The sequence below is a fragment of the Bos javanicus genome, chromosome 18 (assembly GCF_032452875.1).
Source record: "Bos javanicus breed banteng chromosome 18, ARS-OSU_banteng_1.0, whole genome shotgun sequence".
Classification (NCBI taxonomy): Eukaryota; Metazoa; Chordata; class Mammalia; order Artiodactyla; family Bovidae; genus Bos; species Bos javanicus.
The window spans coordinates 6,830,481-6,853,703 of NC_083885.1; the positions used below are offsets into that span (position 1 = coordinate 6,830,481).

The following is a 23,223-nucleotide window of genomic DNA, read 5'->3' on the forward strand; positions in this document are numbered from 1 at the left end:
CCTGCAGAGGCCTCATGGCCTGGCTCAGGGCCTCAGGAAAGAAGCCTGCCTGCCCGGCCTTGGCCCCTGCCTTCCCAGAGATAGAACTCCACCAGAGTTTCTCAAAGTGTAGTCCGGACCGCCTGCATCCCATGACCCAGGAGACTCTATTAACCTCTAGGCTCCTCCCCCCATGGACCAACTGTTTCAAATCGGTTAGAGTGACATCAGACCAGCCCAGGGCTCAACAAACGTCCTCTCTAAAGGGCCGGATGGTAAACCCTCTAGGCTCCGTGGGCCGCGTGGTTTCTGATGCAGTGGTTGTCTGGCACGTGAGCAGGTGTGGCCAGGTGTGGCCCTGGGCAGTACTTTGCTGACCTCTGGTCCGGACCTTTCAGTCAACCCAAAGAACCTTGTGTAAGTCAATCTCCTTTATTCTCATCTGATGACTGGAGACTCTGGATGAGAGGCTGGGTGACAGGCTGGGAGGTCGGGGTGGGCGGCCAGCTTTGCCCTCATCACACCGCAGGATCGCCAAGTCCCTTCATCATGCGAGGTGGCCTCCCTGTTTTTTACCAGTGGTCCCCTGGCCCCCACCAGCCTCCCTGGCCTGCCTCTTCCCTTTCCCCTGCTGCCTGGCCTAGCCTCCGTGCGGGGAGGAGAGGGCGGAGCGGGCTGGCCTGGCCCAGGCCTCACTTCCCAGCAGCTTTTCTAGCGGCTCTGGGCTTCTCGGCACAGGCTGGCACTCCGAGGGCCAAGAGTGAGTCAGAGGGTGGGTGCCAGGACTTGCTCCGCGCACACCCTCTCTGCGGGTGATGCCCTCCACGAAGCAGGCGGGAGGCCCTGGCAGCACAGGAGGGAGGGGAACCCCCCCACCCCACCCCGAGGTCCCACCCTTGAGCCACCTTGATGGCCGTCAATGGGCAGTTCTGAGCCTCTTCTCCAGCCGCACCTGCCCATCCTGCTCCGGGACAAACATCCAGCAGCCCGGACAAACGCCCCCTGGGACCTCAGGGTCTCTGTTCTCTTTCCCACGCCTTCCCTCTGCCTGGAAATATGTGGGCCTCCTTGTCCATTGGACAGACTCCTGATTATTCCTGGTGTGCCACTCACTGCCCCCGAGAAGCCCTCCCAGATCCTGAGGAGGCTTTCTTCAGTCCTCCTGGGTGCCCAGCCACCCTTGCATACACCTTCTCTTGACCGCCGCTCAGCACGCCCGGCAACGGAGGCTTCCAGGAGGGGGACTGTCTGTTAGGAATCTCTATACGCTTGGCCACGGGGCAAGTCTTTGTCTATACTGGGAGCTTAATCAGTGCGTGTCCAATACATTTCAGAAAGGTCCATTCCTTTCTGTGCTCGGAAGAGAGTGAAACAGGGCTTTCTATGCCAGGCAGCAAACTGATGGAGACCTTTATCCCCAGGGGGTGAAATAAACAACACCGTGGACTGCCTGGGGAAACCGAGGCACGTGACCCCTGAGGAGCTCCCGATGGACTGTGGCTTTTTACAACCAATTTTGCTTTGGGTTCATTTCTGTGCCTCCCTTCCCCACTCCTGGTCTCTTTGTGGTGGGCACTGTCCACATTTGGATCTGAAGTCTTCCTGTCATTGCATTTCTTGGTCTTTAGAATTAGGGTCCTGGAGCTTGAGAAAACCTCAGAATCTCTGAGGCAGCTTGGTTAATGCTCAGATTTCACCGAGACGGTGGGGATGGGTGGGATGGGCGGGGCTTGGGTGGGCTCCAGGAGATGGCATTTCTCACAAGCTCCTGAGGGGAGCTGTGGGTGGTCCTCAGCCTGGGCTAGGGCAACGTGCTCCACGCTGCCCATCTTGGCTAACTGACCTCTTCCAAGACCTTCAGCTGCTGCCTTGGTATAAATCTCTCCCAGCTATATATATATATACACACACACATACACACACACACACACACACACACTTATTTAACAAGGATATTCTGAGTACTGACTCTGTGCCAGGTATTGCTCCAGGCCCTGAAAATGAGATGGAGACCCTAAGAATGGTCCTTCCCTCATGAGGGACACATTCAACCTTTCGCCCCGGTCTTCCAAGACAAGAACGTCTAGAATGTCACTCCTCACCCCTCCTCTTCCTGGCACCCCCCCACCCCACCCCCACCGACCTTCCCGCCTCCACCCTGGTGCCAGCATTCTCAGCTCAGTCGCCCAACTCCTGTGTGTCCTGTGCTCTGTCTACTCCGTCTTCGCAGGCATCGCGTCTTGATTCTTCATCCACATTTGTCTCTTCCCGTGTCTTTCGTCACCACAAATAAGATGCTCAGAGGTTCATGCTAGAAATTGCAGAAGACTCTTACTCTGCCGCTTTGCCGGTGATCTCAGTGCATTTTAATTCACTGAGATTGATCTTCTAGAGCAGTGTTTCTCAAACTAGAACGTGCATCAGAATGACTTGGGAATCCTGGGAAAATGAGACTCCAGTTCAGCAGTTGTGGGGAACGGCCTGAGACTCTGCCATCTGAGCCACTCCCAGGTGACGCTGTGTGCTGGGCTGTGGCTGCCACTTGGAGAAGCAGGGTCCTAGAGCAGCGTGCTTTCTCTTTGGCACTATCCACTTAAGAATTCCACACTGTCACCCACTAGGTTAAAGCCCTACACTTAGACAGACATTCAGGCCCTGAATCTCTCGGTAGTCTTTGTATTCGTGCTTTATCTCCCACGGCATAAATTACTTCCTCCCTCCCGACCCAGTCCCCATCCTTGTTTATGTGCCTTTCGCACCAAGAATGCCACCATCTCTCTCTTCCTTCTTATAATCCTTACTTATCCTTCAAGTTAAAAGTTAAAAGACGCTTACTCCTTGGAAGGAAAGTTATGACCAACCTAGACAGCATATTAAAAAGCAGAGACATTACTTTGTCAACAAAGGTCCATCTAGTCAAGGCTATTGTTTTCCCAGTAGTCATGTATGGATGTGAGAGTTGGACTATAAAGAAAGCTGAGTGCCAAAGAATTGATGCTTTTGAACTGTGGTGTTGGAGAAGACTCTTGAGAGTCCCTTGGACTGTGAGAAGATCAAACCAGTCCATCCTAAAGGAGATCAATCCTGGGTGTTCATTGGAAGGACTGATGTTGAAGCTGAACCGCCTCAACTGACAATTTTTAGGACCTCCATCCCAAGAAGTCAGTTGTGGTCATGCTGATATCTTTAAAATATTGCTCAAACCAGGGGGATGGGTTTGCTGTTACTACCTGTCTGCTTCTGAGGACTTGAACCCACACTTGGCTGGGGAGAATCCAAAGGTCCAGGAACTTTGTTTGTGTTCCCTCCCCAGCAGGGCAGCCAGCCAGAACCCGCGTGTTCGTTACCCATTTGTACCTCTGGGTTTGCAATGGCAGTGGAAACCAGGGGGAAGTAACAATGATAGGAATGCTAAGCTGTGCTGGGCTCTTCAGCCAGAGTGAGCTTTCAGGATGCACAGAGGATGGTACAATGCCCGTCAAGTCAAAGCACAAATCCTTCACGTGACCCACAGTGACCCCGATCTCTGTCTTGTTCTCTGTGCTTCTAGCGTCACCACACTTGCCATGGGCTTCCCTGGTGGCTCAGCTGCTAAGGAATCCACCTGCAATGCAGGAGACCTGGGTTTGATCCCTGGGTTGGGAAGATCCCCTGGAGAAGGGAAAGGCTACCCACTCCAGTATGCTGGCCTGGAGAATTCCATGAAATGTACAGTCCATGGGGTCACGAAGAGTCGGACACGACTGAGCCACTTTTACTTCACAGTTGCCTTGACTCTCTGAGTGTATCACACCTTCTTCATGTCTGAGTCTTTATGCTGTCTCCTTGGTGTTCAAACTGTTTCTTTTCCCTTTGATGGTTAATCTCTATTTATCCTCCAGGTCTAGACAAGAGTCTGTTACTCACTGAAGCCCTTCCTAACCTCTGGGACAAGTTCAAGTCCTTCCACAGTGCCCGTGTTCAGTGTTGACCCTAGACAGTGAACTTGGGCCCACTACTGTGCCCATACTAGTTAAAATTCTGAACTACTTTTGTAGTTGTTTATGCTTCACTATGGCTCTGAGCCCCCAGTGCCATGCTCTGGCCAACTTGGCCATCTCTGGACCTCTGCCCCTGCCCACTCTCTACTTCTACATAATTGAGCAACTCAAGGTTTCTTGCCTGGCACTGCAGAGGACTTCCAGAGCTGGAATGGGTTTCCAGAAGCTCTGATTAGAATCAGCCAATTCTGATCAGTCTGTCCATCCCATGCTCATACTTTCCCTTATGATTATTTGTCTAATAATTCTATAGTTTGACAGTGAGTATTTCTCTTCTTTGCTATAGTTGAATTTCATAAAAGCAGGGACAAGTTTTGGAGTGTAGAGAGCCTGGCGCCTGGGAGATCCCAAATCCATACATGTTAGCTTTTCTTGCCATTAATCCTCACACCAGCCTGTGGCTGTAAGAGTGATTCTGTGTGTATTAGTCACAAGTCATGTCCGACTCTTTGCGACCCCATGGACTGTAGCCCGCCAGGCTCCTCTGTCCAGGGAATTCTGCAGGCAAGAATACTGGAGTGGGTTGCCACTTCCTTTTCCAAGAGATCTTCCTGACCCAGGGATCAAGCCTGGGTTTCCTGCATTGTGGGCAGATTCTTTACCACCTGAGCCACCAGGGAAGCTCTAAGAGAGCTCGTGACCCCCGTTCCACTAGCAAAGCTCCGAAAGAAAAATCAGAAGTGCATGCTGACAAGAAGGGAGATGGAGAAAACCCCAGATGCTGAGGCAGGGGGCTGTGTCACCTGAACTCTACCGTCTCGGGACGGCCTGGGAGCTGCCAGCTGTCTTGATGGCTCCTCTTTGAAGACGCTGCCGTGAAACGGCTGAGGAAGGGCCGCTGTGGCTGTGTCCCACCAGCCTGCCCCTGTCAACGTAGCAGAAGTTGCTAACGCAGCAGTGTGTGGGGTTCCCCGGCCGGGTCAGGAGCTGAGACTCTCTGGAACCAGCCACGTTATGCTGGGACACAGCTGAGGCTCAGGTCCACACCCATTCTGGTCTCTAGCCAGGTGGTCAGCAGCCCCCAGCGTGCTCCCCAGTGACCCCTGCCTCTTGATAGCTCATGTCCTTGTGCCATTCACTCCCATGAGCGTGGGCTGGACCTACCGGCCGACTCCTAACTAACAGGTTCAGGAGCAGGGATGGATAGATACTACTTTCGAGGTGAGGGTGTGGGACTTCTTTGGTGGTTCAGTGGTTAAGAATCCACCTGCCAATACAGGGGACATGGGTCCAATCCCTGACCACGTGTTGGAGCGCAACTAAGCCCACACACCACAACTCCTGAACCCGGGCCCCAGAGCCTATGTTCCGCAACAAGAGAAGCCACCTCAATGAGGTCTGTGGCCCGCAGCTAGAGAGAGTAGCCCCCTTTCGATGCAACTAGAGAAAGCCTGTGCACAGCAGTGAAGACCCAGCACAGCCATAAATAAATAGTGCATTTTGTAAAAAGACGAGGCTGTGAAGATGATGCGCTTCTGCCTGGCTCACTCTCTCTTACTCTCTGCCTCTCCAGGGGAAGTCAGCTGCCACTTTCTGCACTGCCCTAGGAACATGCCCACGTGCCAAGAAGTCGGAGTGCCCCCTAGCCAACAGCCAGCAAGGAACTGAGGCCCCGAGTGCAGCAGCCTGCAAGGGCTGAGCGGTGTCAACAGCCATGCAGTTGAACTTGGAAGAGCTCCCTTCATTGGAACTTTTAGACGAAACTACAGGAACATCTGCACTGAGGCCTTAGGAGGCGCCTTAGAGCAAAGGCACCCAGCGAAGCCACACTTGAGCTCCTAACCTGCAGCAACTGCGACATAACAGGTGTTGACTGTTGTCAACCACCAGATTTGAGGGGGGGAAATTTGTTACCCAGCAATAGAAGATTAATACAGTTTGGTAAGGTGGTATTCCAATCTTTTTTTTTTTTTTTTTTAAACTGCAGGATAAAATTAACCCCTTTGCACAAACACTCAAATCTCTATGCTACAGACTAAGTTTGGACTTGCTTGTGTGTGTGCTCAGCCACTTCAGTCATGTCTGACTCCTTGTGACTCTCTGAACTGTAGCCCACCAGGTTCTTCTGTCCATGGGATTCTCCAGGCAAGAAAACTGGAGTGAATTGCCACGCCCTCCTCCAGGGCATCTTCCCCACCCAGGGATCAAACCCGTGTCTCTTACGTCTCCTGCATTGGCAGCTGAGTCCTGTCACCACTAGCGCCAATTGGGGTTTAGCTATTCCCGAATCTACACATAAATATTCAGATTCGCTCCACAGTGAATGGAGTCCAATCACGGGCCGGACTGTGGACTGCGGATTCCTGGAAACGAAGGCATGGTCTCACTCATCTTTGTCCCGCAGGACCTAGCACAAGGCTATTCCACAATAGCAATTCGATAGCTGCGTGCTAAGTTAAATTATCTCATCACTGGTCAGCCACTATGACCCACATCTTACTGGGAGAGGCGACTGGAGTTTAAATCAATCCCAGAAGGTTACTTAAGTGGAGTTGGTCCTTCACTCAAATCTAAGGCTGCCACCCCAGAACTTCGAGAGCGGGTAAACCAGCCCACTACAATCCTGAATGGTCTTGCTTCCCCTCCTCCCTAAAATACCAGCTCAAAAGAAGCAGGTGGCTTAAAAAGTGCTTTTATTAAAGGACTTTATTATTTTTTTTAATCTTTGCCATCCTTTCCTTTCCCCCTTAAGTACAGTGAAAGGGCCTTTACCATATTTTAAATACATTCCTGGGATAAAGTTCCTCAATGATAACATGTTAGAAGTAAGTAACAATTAGGTTATTTTAGTCTCACTAGAAATGTTCATGGAGCAATTGGTGTTGCTCTCTGAGTTAATAAAAAACATTTGCAGCAAAAGCATGAGACTGCAGATAAAGCCACTGGCAAGAAATGGTCTGTTTAAATACCAGAAAACAGCCCCATATCCAAACAGGTGTGCGATAAAACAGTATAAATAAACTGCTCTGTATGCAGTTTAGCCCAAGCAAAATTGTATAAGAAACTTTCCTTCTATTCTGAAAAAAAAGAAAAAAAAATATATGTACGTGTGTGTGTGTGTGTGTATACACACATATATCCAAACCAGACCTCTCCTAGCCTCCTCAGACTATACAGCTGGAAAAACAGTTCTTATACAGAGAGCCAAAAGTAAAAGTTGTTTAAAAAAGTTTTTTTTTTAAATGGCCAGATAAACAAAATCTTGCTAGGGCATGATTATACTTTTGCAAACGTGGCCTTGAGCTAGAATCTTGTGAAAGACTCGCCTCTTTTCAACCTTTAAGAAATACGTCTGCCTCTTTGAATTAGCGACGGTCACTTCATGTGGTGCTGTGATATTTTTGAAGAATGTTTTTGTTGGTGCAGCTTTCTCAACCACGTTGGTGCCTGACTCGGGGCGCTGGGAATCGACAGGCCTGTGAGACCTGTTTGGTTTCCATTAAGGCCTGCTAAGTGCACAGGAAACACGGTTTAGAGCCGAAAGAGGTTACAAAAACTGCCCTTCATTTCATGCCGTTTCCTCCTGGCCAGGAACAAAGGTGGAGCAAGGAATTCGTCCATGCCAGAGCGACTGGAAGTATGTGGGTTACATATTCCCCATGGGGCTGTCTGTGGTGTTTGGGATCCTTTATTCTTTGCCAACCTGTGTCTCCGTGGGGTAGAGGGTGGGGGCAGCTCAAACACTGCGGTCCTGGAGGCCCCAGTGCTTGGCGGGTCTCCGTGTGAGGAGGAAAAGCAGGGGCTCCTCTGCTTACAGGAGTGCAAAATCCCGCCCGGCCCCCAGCCAGCACCCTACTTTAACCATTGTCTCTGCCCGCCTCAAGAAGGTTTTTTCCCCCCGGGGAACACATTTCTCCCCTCAAAACACACGTCCCTCCATCCTCCTCTCTGCCTCTTGGAAAAGCTTCTCCTAGGCATCGTGTGCAGAGGCCAAGGGAGTCGGGGAGGAAACGGTTGTACGGCGATCACGTGGTGTGGCCCTCAAGACTGTGAATTCTGAACTCAAGCCTACTTCAAATTCTAACCTGTTTTTTTCTCTAGCCAGGTGATCTTTTTGAGCCTCAATGTCCTCACCTGTAAAACGGGGATAACAGCAGCCTTGCCGAGCCGCCCTCTTGAAGGGCAGAGTGCAGATGTTGGCGGGCCCCTCACGTGCTTTCTTTGTGTGTCTGGGGAACCACACGGGCCGTGGTATTTTCTCATGCTATCTTCCAGACAGACAGAGCTTCCGCCCTGGCTCTCCTAATTCTAGTAACCCTTCCAGGAGGGTCCCAGCCTGGAAATAACCACTTCAGAGCCAGAAATCACTGGTTCATATTTCAGACCCTCTGAACAGACCTCTGACTTGGGCCAAACTGAGTGGTCCCGGACCCAGGTCTGGCTGTGTTCGAGAATGAGACAGAAAGCCAGCATTTCTTTCTGGAACAGAATATTCTCTAAGAAATGATCAGGGAACAGCTAATCAGGATAAGTCTTCCTTTCTGCTGCCGCTGAGGGGCTGGTGCGGGGGTGGTGGCCCCCGGGCACACGGGGCCTGCGGTACCTTTCGTGGCGTTTTGTGATGGTCCTCGCTCCTGCTCTTGTGTTTTCGCTTCCCCCCTTGCCCCCCGTGGCAAGTATTATAAATAGGCCTCCTTCTTATCTGATCCTCCTCTAAATGTTTTTCATTTGAAAACCACAGTTAATTTCAGATAATTGTCCGAGATAATCTCAATTTGTGTGTAATATAGGCCTGAGTTCTAAGAAAAACATGACATTTCTGGAGGACCTGGGTTTGGTCCCTCCAACCGAATTCCCACCCTTTATCGGAGACAGGCTGTGCCGCGGGCCTGCGGGCTCCCTTTTCCAGAAGCGGAGAAACGGTCTTCGCCCACAGGGCTCCTCTTGAACTCAAGGGCTTCCTGGGTATGACTGTTTTAAAACTGGAGAAAGGGGCTCAGGGCGGCGAGGCATGAGACCCCAACCCTGCCGCTGGGATCAAGTCTGCGTGTCCTCCACCTTCTGACTCCACCCTCCACCCTCCGACTCTCGCCCGCCCAGCCCCCCAGATAACTGCAGTTGTAAATGTTGTGCAAAGGCTGCTGTGCAGCTCTGGTAAATAACAGGCTGCTTTTCAGGGCCTGGGCCACCCTTGTCCTGGCCCGAGTTAAGAGGTAAAGAACATTCCAGTTGCGGGTTTGGATGGAAAAAAATATTTTTGAAGTTTTTTTTCTGCTAACAAGGTAGGCAGAAGACTCAAATTCCAGTAAACGAAGGTTAAAGACGGGCTGGTTTGCAGAGTACAGTCATCTCCCTCCCTCCTTCATTTTTCCATAAAGTGCCATAAAAAGCCATTACACTAACAAACATTTGGGGAAGGGAACAGGCTCCCAGGCAAGAAGCCGCAAACTTCAACGGGGTGGGGGGGAGCTTGGGGGGGTGCGGCGGGGAATCTGAGCCCTGAGGCATGGTTTCCTGAGCAGTCAGGATTCTAGAAGAGATCAGGCATTAACAACACTGCCCAGACCAGCTCTGTGGCCACCCGGACTCCCTCCCAGGGCACGCAGGTCAAGGGAGAGCCACCTCCTCCAGCCCAGTCCTGCTCTTCAACCTGACCTAAGAAGTGCGGGGCGAGCGCTCCTCTGCGACCCAGCCTCCACACCTGAGAAGCAGACACGATGTTTAAAGGACGGAAAGCAGACCCGATGCGATGCAATTCATAATCAAAACCCCAGCTGCGTTTACTTTTTTCAGGACTTAACTGTTGTGAAACATAGAACTATTATGCAAAAATGGATACAGGAGAGCAGAGCTCCCTGGAAAGCTAGGTCAACCATGGAAAAGAAGAAATGGGAAAGGGCTACAGCCCACAAAATACTGACATACTACAAAACCATAATAATAAAATCAGTGTGGTACTGGCTCAAGAACAGAGACCCACGAACAGCGCCTATTATAAATGAGGACTTGAAATATGATTAACACAGTTTATAAATCATCAGCAATGATTATTTAGTAGACGGGATGGAGGAACTGGCCATATGGGGAAAAATAAAATCTGTATCCCTCTATTATACAAAGGTGGAATCCAGATGAATAAGGGATTAAACGAGAGGCAAAGTGATAAGGTTAACAAAGAAAATTGAGAAGAATATTTTTATGACTTAGCGGTTGAGAAAAATTTCTAAACAAGACCTAAACCCTCAAAGTCTAAGGGGGAAAAAAAAAAGGATGATTTTGATCATTTAAAAACTGAGGATTTCTTTTTAATAAAGGATAGCAAAGATGATGCTAAAAAAATACAAATGACAGCACAATATTCACAATGCCCCGAACGGACTAAGAACCAGCATAGGATGCGTGAAGGAGACTTGTCAGTTAACAGGAAAGGCACCATAACATGCAATACAAATGGGCAAAGGATGTGACGAGCAACTCGCAGAGGCAGAAAGAAATCCCAGTGGCTAGAGCAAGGAGAGGCATTCCATTCACGAGTCTTCAGAGAAACCAAATCAAACCTAACGAGATCTATCTTTCATCAGATAAGCAAGGAAGAGAAAGCTGGATAATTCCAAGGGTTGCCCAGTGTAATGCCAAGCGAGATGGGGAACTTGGTGAGGCCATCCTAAAGAGAGTTTCCTGAGACTGAGAATCTGTGAGCATTAGCTAGCATCTACAGTTCAACTTTGGGAGTATCTCAAAGAACCCTCACTTGGGTTCATCAGAGAGAACAAAGGGGATGTCCTGGGTACCTGTGGTTCCTGGGCAAGGGAGGCAACTGAGGGATCCACAGTTGAGGAAAGAGGGGTGTATAAGACAGCGGGGTGCATTATGGAGTACTGTATCACCAGCAGTTAGCAAAAATTTGGTGGACTGCCTATTGGCACTAGGTGAAGTCCTTAAAAATGTGGCATTGAGTGAAAAACAAGGAAAGCACAGTCAGGGTTGCTGGGGCTCAGATGGCAATAGAGCACCCCATGCGGCTACTGGCCCAAAGGAAGTATCTGATTCTGTCAACAGGTCGATGGGAAATCAGGAGGCTTAGTCCAGCCCTAACGGGAGAGTAGGGGGTGGTATCTGGAACTATTCCGAATGGAGTCTGTGGACTGTCAGCCACTCAGTTTTCCTTCCCTTGTCCTTTCTCTCCCACTTCGTAGCTGAACTGGGGATTCTGCCCGGAGGAAAACCCTGAACATGAAGCGTTACTAGACTGGCAGGCAGTCTGCCTGTCCTAACGTGAGTGGGGAGACTCCTGGGTCGCCCTAAGCCAGGCGCTAGGTTTGCCAAAGTGATTCTGGCGTGTTCAGTTCTGCGGGTCGCCACTCGTCATCGGCCTCCCTTGCCCTCGCGCGTGCAGTCCGTGTTCCACCGTCACGGAGGGACCTGCTGAGCTTCACGGAGCACGTGGAGCCGATTTCAGACGGGCTATGGGGGAACCAACCATGACTGGATGGAATGAGGGCTTATTTCCCCTTCTTCCTCTGACCAGGCATATACTGAATATTAAGCGTGGACCTATGAACGTGCACTATTGATCTGCCAGGGCATGGCAGCTCTAGAAGTGGAGGAGGGCCGTGGACGAGCTCGCCTAACACTCTTGTTCTGGGGAGCCTGGGAGGATAGATTCCATTCTGCAAGCAGGAGGCCGGGGAGTTCGCTCATGGTGCAGGAGACAGCAGGTCATTTACACTGTGTTTGCGATCAGGGGTCACAGAGAGGGGCCAGGAGTTGAATTCCAAGAATGGCACAGAATCCAGCTCTCTGCGAAGGAAATTCAGGGTTTGGACAACTCCCAAAGAGCAATAATTCAACCAGACTAACCCAATGAACTGTTTTTAAATGAGTTTGGAGAAATATAGTCAAACATTGAACAGCTTCCTAGAACTGAAACGCCTGGGCAAAGGTAACCTTTTATTAGACCTTAGCGGTATGGCCAGGGAACTGGTCAGAGTGTAGGGCTCGGCCACCCCAGGAGGACGGAGAGGAAGACTCCGTCTTATCCTGCCCATTGGGAAGCTGTGGTGTACAAGGCATATTTTCCACTTTCTGATAATTCCTTCTTAGAAGCTAAAGTATCAGGCAAACAAAGTCAACTCTGTGTATTGAATGCCTCCTCTATGCCTGGGGATCTGGTGGGGTTTCCCCTATCTTATCTCATGTAATCTGCTTGCAAGCCTTCAAGGAAGAAATGATCTTTCTCCATTTTTTCCAGAAGAGTCAGGGAGTCTCTGGAAGGTTAGAGAGATCCTCAAGGTCAGATGGTGTTTACAAAGAAGGTGCAGATTCAAACCCAAATGGCTGATTCCACCCTGGAACTTACCCAGACCTGTATTTTTAAGGGATATCAGGCAGCCTACAGGGCCTGGTGATAATAGGGATGAAGGGATAAACGGTCGCCTCCCCATCCATCTTCAAGCAGGGGTGCTGGAGGAGAAGCTGTGCACTGAAAGGAAGCCGGGCAGAGTGATGATCATAGTCATGACAGTGACCTTCCATGAAGTTCCCATGTGCCAGACACAGAAAATGGTCTGCAGGGGCCACAGTCCTAGGAGCTGGTTAGATGACTATCTCGGTTTTTCCCTTTGGCAAAACTGAGTTTCCAACTTCAACTAAGCATCCAAACTCACATATATAGTACTTCATGGCAGAGATCCTAAATATGTCTGACTTTCAGACCAGCGCTTTAAAAAAAGACAAAACACTACCCGAAGCTGCTTTCCTAGGAAACGGGAGTGAGGACGGCGGCGGCGGCAGCCGTGGTGGCGATGTTCTGGCAGCTGCAGCAGGATGGTGCTGGGGACGGAGGTGGTAAAGCGCTGGTGGTGGTGCTGCAGCTGAGGTGGTGTTTGTGGCGATAACAGAGCTGGTGATGACTGTAGAGGTGGTGGTAGTTGTGGTGACAACAGCAGTGGCAGTTACGGGGACCCTGCTGGTGGTGATGGAGACAGTGGTCATAGAGGTGGTGGTGGTGGTGGGGGTGGAGATGGTGGTGGAGGTGATGGGGGCGATGGTGGTGGAGGTGATGGGGGCGATGGTGGTGGAGGTGATGGGGGCGATGGTGGTGGAGGTGATGGGGGTGATGGTGGTGGAGGTGATGGGGGTGATGGTGGTGATGGGGGTGCTGGTGGTGGTGGTGGGGGTGATGGAGGTGCTGGTGGTGGTGGGGGTGGAGATGGTGGTGGAGGTGATGGGGGCGATGGGGGTGGTGGTGGTGATGGAGGCGATGGTGGTGGTGGTGGAGGTGATGGGGGTGCTGGTGGTGGTGATGGGGGTTATGGTGGTGGTGGGGGTGATGGGGGTGCTGGTGGTGGTGATGGGGGTGATGGTGGTGGTGGGGGTGATGGGGGCGATGGTGGTGGAGGTGGTGGGGGTGATGGGGGCGATGGTGGTGGAGGTGATGGGGGTGATGGTGGTGATGGGGGCGATGGTGGTGATGGGGGCGATGGTGGTGATGGGGGCGATGGTGGTGGTGGAGGTGATGCTGGTAGTGGTGATGGTGGTGGTGGAGGTGATGGGGGCGATGGTGGTGGAGGTGATGGGGGTGATGGTGGTGGTGGTGGTGATGGGGGCGATGGTGGAGGTGATGGGGGCGATGGAGGTGGTGGGGGCGATGGTGGTGGTGGAGGTGATGCTGGTAGTGGTGATGGTACAGGTGATGGGGGTGATGTGATGATGATGGTGGAGGGGGTGGTCACCTTGCCGGTGATGATGATGGTGAAGGGGGACTGGTCCTGATGGCGGCACAGGCTGTGGTGGTGGTGGTCACAGTATTAGTGAGCACGGCGGCTCTAGGTGGTGGTAGATGCGAGGGTGCTGGTGGTTGCTGTCCATACACCCTCCTCTGGAAGCGCTTCTGAGGTCTCCTCTGCAGAGGCTCTGAGAGCGAGAGGCTTCGATTTTCTGTATGTCTGCAAGTGTTACTTAGCTTTTTCTCCACAGGCTGCCCCTGAATTCCTCTGCTTCTATTCGCTTCCACGCTGTGGACAAGGCTGTAGACGTCCAGGACCAGTCAGGGAGAGATGGACCCCGTGACCACTTCCCTGAAAGTGGCCTTTGACTGCTCTGGAACACATGAACCCCTGCCTCGCCCCTGGCACCTGAACTAGGTGACTACTTGCCAGGGCCCAACCCAGTCCAAAGGGATTTGGGATTCAGTGTCCCAAAGAGGCACTGATTAGCTGGCAATCAGGCAGCGATTAGCAGGCCGGGTCACCAGCAGTTCAGTGCCCATTGTTCCCTGCAAAGTCCTGGGATGTTTGCCATGAGGTCGGAGAGTGCGAACGTCTGAGGATCCTGGGGCCTGCGGCTCTGCTGTGCTGAGCGGTGATGAGGAAAAAAAAAGACCCTGTTCCGCTGAGCCCACCCCCCGAGGAGGCAGTGCCAAGAAGCCCCTGTGTACTCACCCATGAAGCCAGCTTGAGAGCCCAGCACTGATGGGGAGAAGAGGCCCCGAGGATACACTGAAGAACCAGAAGCAATGAGCGCACTCTTCTTCACACCTGATGTGGAGAATGCGAGCAGTGAAGCTGGGCAGAACTGGGCCTGGACTGGGATTCTGCTGCGGCCTTGATATGTGACCTTGGACAAGATACTTAACCTCTGAGCGTTGCTTTACCTCGGTTTTTAAGAAGGTCAATAATAACGCTTGTTGATTATGATTGTTTGGGGTTTAAGTGAAAAGAAACAGTGAAGCAGTTACTGTCGCCTCTAGGACAGAGAAAGCATCCAGAAGTGCTATCACCATTACCATACTGTGTAGCAGAAATGTCATCATTTGAAACGCTGTAATCGTCCCTTATTCACAGACCACTATAGGATGGGAGGGATGACTCTTGTAAAGCATTCAACACGGCTGGGCACATAAGGACGAGCCCCCGACGCGAGGCAGAACTAACAACGAGAACTATTGTTACTATTTGCTCAAAGATGGTTGCAAAAGAGTATTTTTGCAGCGTGTTTCACCACACTGCAGCATATAATCACGAACACTTAGACGGAGCCTAATTTTGAATTAGAAGGGGATTAATGAAATGATTCACGGTACATTCACCCCATCAAGTCCCATTCGGCCAGGTAATCCCCACACCCTCAGATGACCTGGAAGTCTTGCTAAAACGCACATTCTCGTTTACTGGATCTGGGGTGAGGCCCACGAGCCAGCATTTCTAATGAATTCTCAAGTGATTCCAGAACTAGGGTTCGTGGACCATACACACTTTCATAAGAAAGAGATGTATGTGTTTATGTATTTCTATAGCAGTAGAGAAAAAATTCCTAGACTCCATTAAAGAAGAGTCATTTCCAAATGAGGGTGTAGGAGTGCTTTTCTTTCCCCCTTCCCTAAAATGTTCTATTTCCCGCCCCGCCCCCCCCAAATTCAATAATGAACATGTAAAGGAAACGTTAAAAAACACCACACATTTTATCGCAATAGGATAGAAAGCCCCTCCCTTCCCCTAAATCCTGTCTCGCAGCTGGCTCTCCCAGCACACATGCCTTCCTGGTCAGAGGCCTGAGGCCGGACCTTGTCCTACAGCAACACGGTGCCAGGACCACAAGGACATCGCGTCAGTGTCCGTGGGCCCTGTTGGCGTCGGCTCTCCCAGGAACAGGGGACCCAGCTCAGAGCCGGCAGTTGGCCAGGGCTCGGGGCCCAGAGGTGTGCACGCGGCCTGGTGAGAGACGGGCAGCTGTGAGCCCCGAGGATTCTGAAGGTGGTTCAGGCTGCACGTGGAGAGGACTTTCAGCAAACGAGGCAGGGTGGTCTCCAGAGAAGCAAAGAGCTTGAGAAAGTCCACCCCGCTGACCAGGGTGAGGGAGGCACCCTGGGGACCCCCCCCCTCTTCCTTACGAGTCCCCTCAAGACAACAGGGTACATGAGCCCCATGTCTCAGCCTCACCAGACTGTTCTTGTCGCTGAGAGGCTGGTCTGCACGGGCAGAGATGGAGGCACACAGGCAAGTGAAGTGAAATTCACTCAGTTGTGTCCGATTCTTTGCGCCTCCATGGATACAGTCCACGGAATTCTCTAGGGCAGAATACTGGAATGGGTAGCCTTTGCCTTCTCCAGGGGATCTTCCCAACCCAGGGATCAAACTGGGTCAAACTCTGACCTGGTCATTTAACAGCTAGATCGCCTTAGACCTGCGCTGAGGCCCCGCATCTCCCGTGAGGAATGGGGTGAGCACTGCTCTGCCCTGGTCTCCTCCAGTCAGGCACCCAGCAGGCCTGCAGACGATGACGCCGATAATGACCACGCGTTTGGTCACTGTCCTCACCTCAAAGCTCCCCTTGTACTTGCCTAGAAGAACCACCCGCCCCCAACCACTGGGAAGTCCCTCGTCCTGGCCCCCACCAGCCTTGCAGTTGGAGGAGCAGATGCGCGCTCGAACTGGGTACCACAAGACGGAGGGACTTGTCACTGAGATGTGGGACCATGTGGGGCCCCAGGGTTGGTCACAGAGGCGGGAACAGGAGCTGAGAAGGGGCCTTACCCCCCAGCTTGAAGGGTAAGGGGAGGGGCAGTACAAGGACCCCGAGAATGCAGCTGTGTGGAGAGGGGCTGTGTGCCTGATAGGGGCTCCGGTCTTTATTAAGGGAGAAGCCACCTCACCAAGAAAGTGGTGGCCAGCGAATAAAGAGCCGCTCCCTCTCTCACTGCCTGCGGACAGGCTGCTTGTGCTTCTACCAAGACTGGGGTGTCCCCCTGGCTTCCCCTTGGTACCTCCTGGTCGTGTTGGTGGCTTTCTGTGCGCACTGGTGCAGGTGTGAGAGATGGAGGCGACCGTTCCAAAGAGGACTGTTGTTGCTGCTGTTCAGTCGTTTAGCTGTGTCTGACTCTTTGCAACCCCACAGACTGCAGCACACCAGGCTCCTCTGTCTTTCACTATCTCCCAGAGTTTGCTCAAACTCATGTCCATTGAGTCAGTGATGCCATCCAACCATCTCATCCTCTGTCGTCCCCTTCTCTTCCCGCCTTCAGTCTTTCCCAGAATCAGGGTCTTTCTAATGAGTCAGCTCTTTGCATCAGGTGGCCAAAGTCCTGGAGCTTCAGCTTCAGTCCTACTAATGTATGTGCTGTGGAAGTCGCTTCAATCATGTCCAACCCTGTGTGATCCCACGGACTGTAGCCCACCAGGCTCCTCTGTCCAGGGGATTCTCCAGGCAAGAATACTGGAGTGGGCTGCCATGCCCTCCTCAGGGGATCTTCCTGACCCAGGGATCGAACATGGGTCTCCTGCACTGCAGGTTGATTCTTTACCGCTGAGCCACCAGGGAGGCCCCACTAATGAATATTCAGGGTTGATTTCCTTTAGGATTGACTGGTTTGACCTCCCTGCTGACTAAGGGACTCTCAAGAGTCTTCTCCAGGACCATATTTCAAAAACATCAATTCTTTAGTGCTCAGCCTTTTTTATGGTCCAACTCTCACATTCATACACGACTACTGAAAAAACCATAGCTTTGAGTCATTTATAGACTCCATCAAATTAGTACTCTAAAGTGCCAACTTGCTTGTAATCACTGACATCAAAATGTGGTCACAACTGTTCATGCCAAAGGGCCAGCCAGGTAATCCAGAACAGGCTCTTATCCATTTTACTTCATGGCTCATGTCTGGAATGAAAACACAGAGTTTGAGAATGCTAGCAGGGAAGGTGGTTTCCCTGGCCCCCAGCTGGGACGTGGCACCTGGCAGGGACACCTTCAGTCTCAACCTTCAGTCTTGGGGGAGATGGGTATGGCCCCTTCCATTTTATATGCGAGGATCTGGAGGCTCAGGGGGCTCAGCCACTCACCCAGCTCTACCCACCTCGCAGGTGGCAGGGTGAGGCAGACCTCGGGCTGTGTGTGTGTATCTCTACATTCAGTCCTGTGGTTAGACTGGGCTAATCTCAGAGCACCGCCGAGTGGTCAACGCTATGATACATATTAGAGATGAGGGATTGTGGGGGTGGTGCTGGAGAAATACAAAGGGAAAGGGGAACAAAACGTGCTTGGCCAGAGACGGCGGTGTAGACACAGGCCACTGGGCTCAAGGATGCGTGGTGGTTGGTTTGGGGCCAGAGAGGAAATGGGAAGCTACGGACGAGGCACCGTCCCTGGGGCTCCAGGTGGGGCCACTCCAGGAGCCTCCACAGCTGGCAGAGAGGTAACCAATCCACGAAGGACTGAGGGGCATGAAGAGAAAGTTCTAGATGGATGCTCGTTGTCTGACCCTCACTCCTAGTTCTAGGCATCTGCTATTTCCTGCTTTGACTCTGAAGCTGGAGGTCCTGCCCCAGACCCTTTTGTGTCTTCAAAGAATCATGGGAAGAGTCACCCTCAGCTCGTATCCACAAAGCTGGGGCCCTCTCTGCCTCCAGGGCTGGAAAGAGTGTCGTTTGCCAGTGTCAACAGTGAACGTCGTCTTCACTGTGGAAAAGCCAAAGGAAGCTGCTGCCTGTCCCTTCAAGACTAAGTGTTGAGAATTCAGGAGGCTAAGAGATGGAGGCAAGATGGGATAAACGGGCAGATGGGATAAACACTTCGATCCAACACTCAACACAACTTTTGCAGGGCTTGCATTTCCTGAAAATACAAATTAAATTTGCTGATAAAGAAAAAAAAATCCCCTTCCTGTGGCAAAGTTACTTTTCTATTATTTTGGGGAGGACAAAGTGAGTCATGTGAAGTTTCAGGAATATCACACACATGCACACTCACAGCAGGTAAAGCCATAACAAAAGTCCTTTTTGCTTTCCATGTATCTCGAGGACAATGAAGCCATTCAATCAGTGCCCAGAAGGATAATTATCTTTTTGGACACATGACCTCACAGTCCCATTCTATTAAGCACACGAAATCTGAAAATGAGTGGTATTAGTGATTCTATTGAAATGGATACAAGGGAACTGAAACAAAATAAAGCCAGCTTTAGCTGTGTAATCCCCGAAGGAATAAGTGCTAAGAAGATGGTGGCTTAGGACACTCAGGAAGAAAGTGTACAGGGAAATGACCTGGTGCGTGCTTGCAGGGTTTTACTCACTAGACGCCTGACCTTCTCGGCTTCGGGTCACATGGGCTTTGGTGCAGGTGACTGAGGGTGGGGGTCGACTTGGGTGAGGGTAACAACTGTGATGATCGACGATTCCACGTAAATGACTGGATCCCCAACTGCCCCTCAGTTATTGCTGCTTCTTTTTAATTAGGATCCTAAAATAGCCGTGACTTGGGGCTACTGGAGCCAGTCCACAGAAGGGTTAGTTACAGAAGCTTGTGGCAGTTTCGCCTTCATTCTCGGGGCACTCTCGTCCAGGTTTGTGGGCCCTCCCTTCTCTGCAGATGTGCGTGCAAGCCGCAGCAAGCTGGGCTGTGCTGGACGGTGTGTGACTGCGCTGCTCTCACAAGCTGATCTGCTGAAAGAGACCCGCTGGTGATGGGGAGACTGCGGGCAGCTAGCGTGCCCTCGGTATAAGGCCCACTTCCTGCTTTCTGGAATGCTTTCCTTACAGAGAAGGGGCTGAGCTACCTGCTCTTAATAGGGATCTTAATTTCTGTGTCCTGAACCCCACCAAGTGTGGTCCCAAATTTATTCTTATTACTCCTCCTGGAAGGCCTAGGAGTGGGTGTTCGGGCCCATGGAAGCCTTGGGGAGGGGGCTGAAGGTCTCAGGTGGGAATGCTGACCCACTGTCTCCATGGCCCGCCCTTTCACCCCTCTTCTGTCCCCCACTCCAGCCCCCAGGGAGACCCACAGGAAAAATGCTTCAGAGCAGGAAAAGCAGGAAACCTGGCTGATGGATTAATCAATCAACCAACAAGTACTTATTGAAAGGACCTAATTTTTACTCAACAAATGCTGACAGGAGGGGATGGTGCAGGGACAGTTAATGGAGGACTCTTCAAAGTCAAATAGAGGACTTGCGACAGATAAGCAACTCACCATGGATTCATTCAACAGGCGGTGACTGAACACCCGTGCGTGAACTGTGCTGCATTCTGGGAAACGGGGGTAAGGAAGACAGCTTAGACCCACATCCCATGGAGTTTATAGTCTATCAGGGCCGTGGGTCATGCTTTTTTTTTAAAGCATTTAAAATAAAGGTAGTCTGTATTATAATTGGAAAATAGCCCACTTAGGCAGCTTATAGTAGCTACAGAAATGAGGACATTTCTCAGCTGGTAAAGAATCTGTCTGCAATGCAGGAGACGCAGGTTCGATCCCTGGGTTGGGAAGATCCCCTGGAGAAGGAAATGGCAACCCACTCCAGTATTCTTTCTTGGAGAATCCCATGGACAGAGGAGCCTCGGCAGGGAGTTGGGGAGCTACAGTCCAAGGGTTCAGAAAGAGTTGACAGGACTGAGTGGCTAGCGCACACAAAGCTGCTTTAGGTTTTGGAGCCCTGAAAGGATGGAACCAAGTGGCTTTTGGGAATCCGATGATGGTGGTGGCAGACAAGATGGACTGAGGATGAGGACGATGTACTGGGTTGAGTGGCGTGCCCCCCACGTCCGTATCTACCTCGAACCTCACGATGTGCTGTGATTGCACCACTATAGAGTCTTTGTAGGTGTAACTAGTTAAAATAAGGTCATATGTTTTAGGGCAGGCCCTAAATCCAGTGGCAGGGGTCCTGAGAAGCAGGTCTTGTGAAGACATAGATTCCCAGAAAAAAAAAAAGGCAAGTGAGCATGGAGGCAGAGATTGGAGTCATGCAGCTAAAAGTCAGGGAACACCAAGGATTACTGGCCGTCACCAGGAGCCAGGAGGGAAGTACGGGACAGATTCCTTCCAGAGCTTTTAGAGGGAGCAGGGCCCTGCTGACAGGCTGACTTCAGACTTCAACTGCCGGAATGGTGAGAGAATAAACTCCTGCCTACAGGGAACTCCAAGAGCTCATCGGCTTCAGGATAAGAGGATTGAAACCAAGGGGATACAGGGCAAGACGGAAGGAGGCTGAAAGGGATGCGAACAACGCTGAGGAGAAAAACATGGGCTGTCCCTGTCGAGGGCGGTCAGGGTTTCTTCACTGAGAAGATGACAGCTTCAGTTCAGTTCAGTTGCTCAGTCGTGTCCAACTCTTTGCGACCCCATGAATCGCAGCACACCAGGCCTCCCTGTCCATCACCAACTCCCGGAGTTCACTGAGACTCACATCCGTCGAGTCAGTGATGCCATCCAGCCATCTCATCCTCTGTCATCCCCTTCTCCTCCTGCCCCCAATCCCTCCCAGCATCAGAGTCTTTTCCAATGAGTCAACTCTTCACATGAGGTGGCCAAAGTACTGGAGTTTCAGCTTTAGCATCATTCCTTCCAAAGAAATCCCAGGGCTGATCTCCTTTAGAATGGACTGGTTGGATCTCCTTGCTGTCCAAGGGACTCTCAAGAGTCTTCTCCAATACCACAGTTCAAAAGCATTAAAAAGAATACATTTGAATCAGTTCTAATGAGGTGGATGGAACTGGAGCCTATTATACAGAGTGAAGTAAGCCAGAAAGAAAAACACCAATACAGTATACTAACACATATATATGGAATTTAGAAAGATGGTAACAATAACCCTGTATACGAGACCGCAAAAGAGACACTGATGTATAGAACAGCCTTTTGGACTCTGTGGGAGAGGGAGAGGGTGGGATGATTTGGGAGAATGGCACTGAAACACGTATAATATCATATATGAAATGAGTCATCAGTCCAGGTTCGATGCACGATACTGGATGCTTGGGGCTGGTGCACTGGGACGACTCAGAGGGATGGTATGGGGAGGGAGGAGGGAGGAGGGTTCAGGATGGGGAACACATGTATACCTGTGGTGGATTCATTTCGATATTTGGCAAAAACCAATACAATATTGTAAAGTTTAAAAATAAAATTTAAAAACAAAAGCATCAATTCTTTAGTGCTCAGCTTTCTTCACAGTCCAACTCTCATATCCATACATGACTACTGGAAAAACCATAGCCTTGACTAGATGGACCTTTGTTGGCAAAGTAATGTCTCTGCTTTTGAATATGCTATCTAGGTTGGTCATAACTTTCCTTCCAAGGAGTAAGCGTCTTTTAAAATTTCATGGCTGCAATCACCATCTGCAGTGATTTTGGAGCCCAGAAAAATAAAGTCTGACACTGTTTCCCCATCTATTTCCCATGAAGTGATGGGACCAGATGCCACGATCATAGTTTTCTGAATGTTGAGCTTTAAGCCAACTTTTTCACTCTCCACTTTCACTTTCATCAAGAGGCTTTTGAGTTCCTCTTCACTTTCTGCCATAAGGGTGGTGTCATCTGCATATCTGAGGTTATTGATATTTCTCCCAGCAATCTTGAGTCCAGCTTGTGCTTCTTCCAGCCCAGCGTTTCTCATGATGTACTCTGCATATAAGTTAAATAAGCAGGGTGACAATATACAGCCTTGACGTACTCCTTTTCCTATTTGGAACCAGTCTGTTGTTCCATGTCCAGTTCTAACTGTTGCTTCCTGACCTGCATACAGGTTTCTCAAGAGACAGGTCAGGTGGTCTGGTATTTCCATCTCTTTCAGAATTTTCCACAGTTTATTGTGATCCACACAGTCAAAGGCTTTGGCATAGTCAATAAAGCAGATGTTTTTCTGGAACTCTCTTGCTTTTTCCATGATCCAGCAGATGTTGGCAATTTGATCTCTGGTTCCTCTGCCTTTTCTAAAACCAGCTTGAACATCTGGAAGTTCATGGTTCACGTATTGCTGAAGCCTGGCTTGGAGAATTTTGAGCATTACTTTACTAGTGTGTGAGATGAGTGCAATTGTGCGGTAGTTTGATCATTCTTTGGCATTGCCTTTCTTTGGGATTGGAATGAAAACTGACCTTTTCCAGTCCTGTGGCCACTGCTAAGTCTTCCAAATTTGCTGCCATATTGAGTGCAGCACTTTCACAGCACCATCTTTCAGGATTTGAAATAGTTCAACTGGAACTATCAACTAGATTTGTTTGTAGTGATGCTTTCTAAGGCCCACTTGACTTCACATTCCAGGATGTCTGGCTCTAGGTGAGTGATCACACCATCATGATTATCTTGGTCATGAAGATCTTTTTTGTACAGTTCTTCTGTGTATTTTTGCCACCTTTTCTTAATATCTTCTGCTTCTGTTAGGTCCATACCATTTCTGTCCTTTATCGAGCCCATCTTTGCATGAAATGTTCCCTTGGTATCTCTAATTTTCTTGAAGAGATCTCTAGTCTTTCCCATTCTGTTGTTTTTCT

The 23,223-nt window shown here is 50.6% G+C and overlaps 2 long non-coding RNA genes across 2 annotated transcripts in view; both read right to left on the reverse strand.

The window, feature by feature from the left end:
* LOC133229988 (uncharacterized) overlaps window positions 1-23,223 on the reverse strand; it is a 113,898-nt gene that overhangs the window by 57,351 nt on the left and 33,324 nt on the right. The gene's annotated exons all lie outside the window — the stretch shown is intronic.
* On the reverse strand, window positions 15,398-15,989 carry LOC133229838 (uncharacterized). Its single transcript, XR_009730655.1, has 2 exons — window positions 15,899-15,989; window positions 15,398-15,670 (listed from the first exon to the last, which is right to left on the reverse strand). It is a non-coding gene; the product is annotated as an uncharacterized LOC133229838 (long non-coding RNA).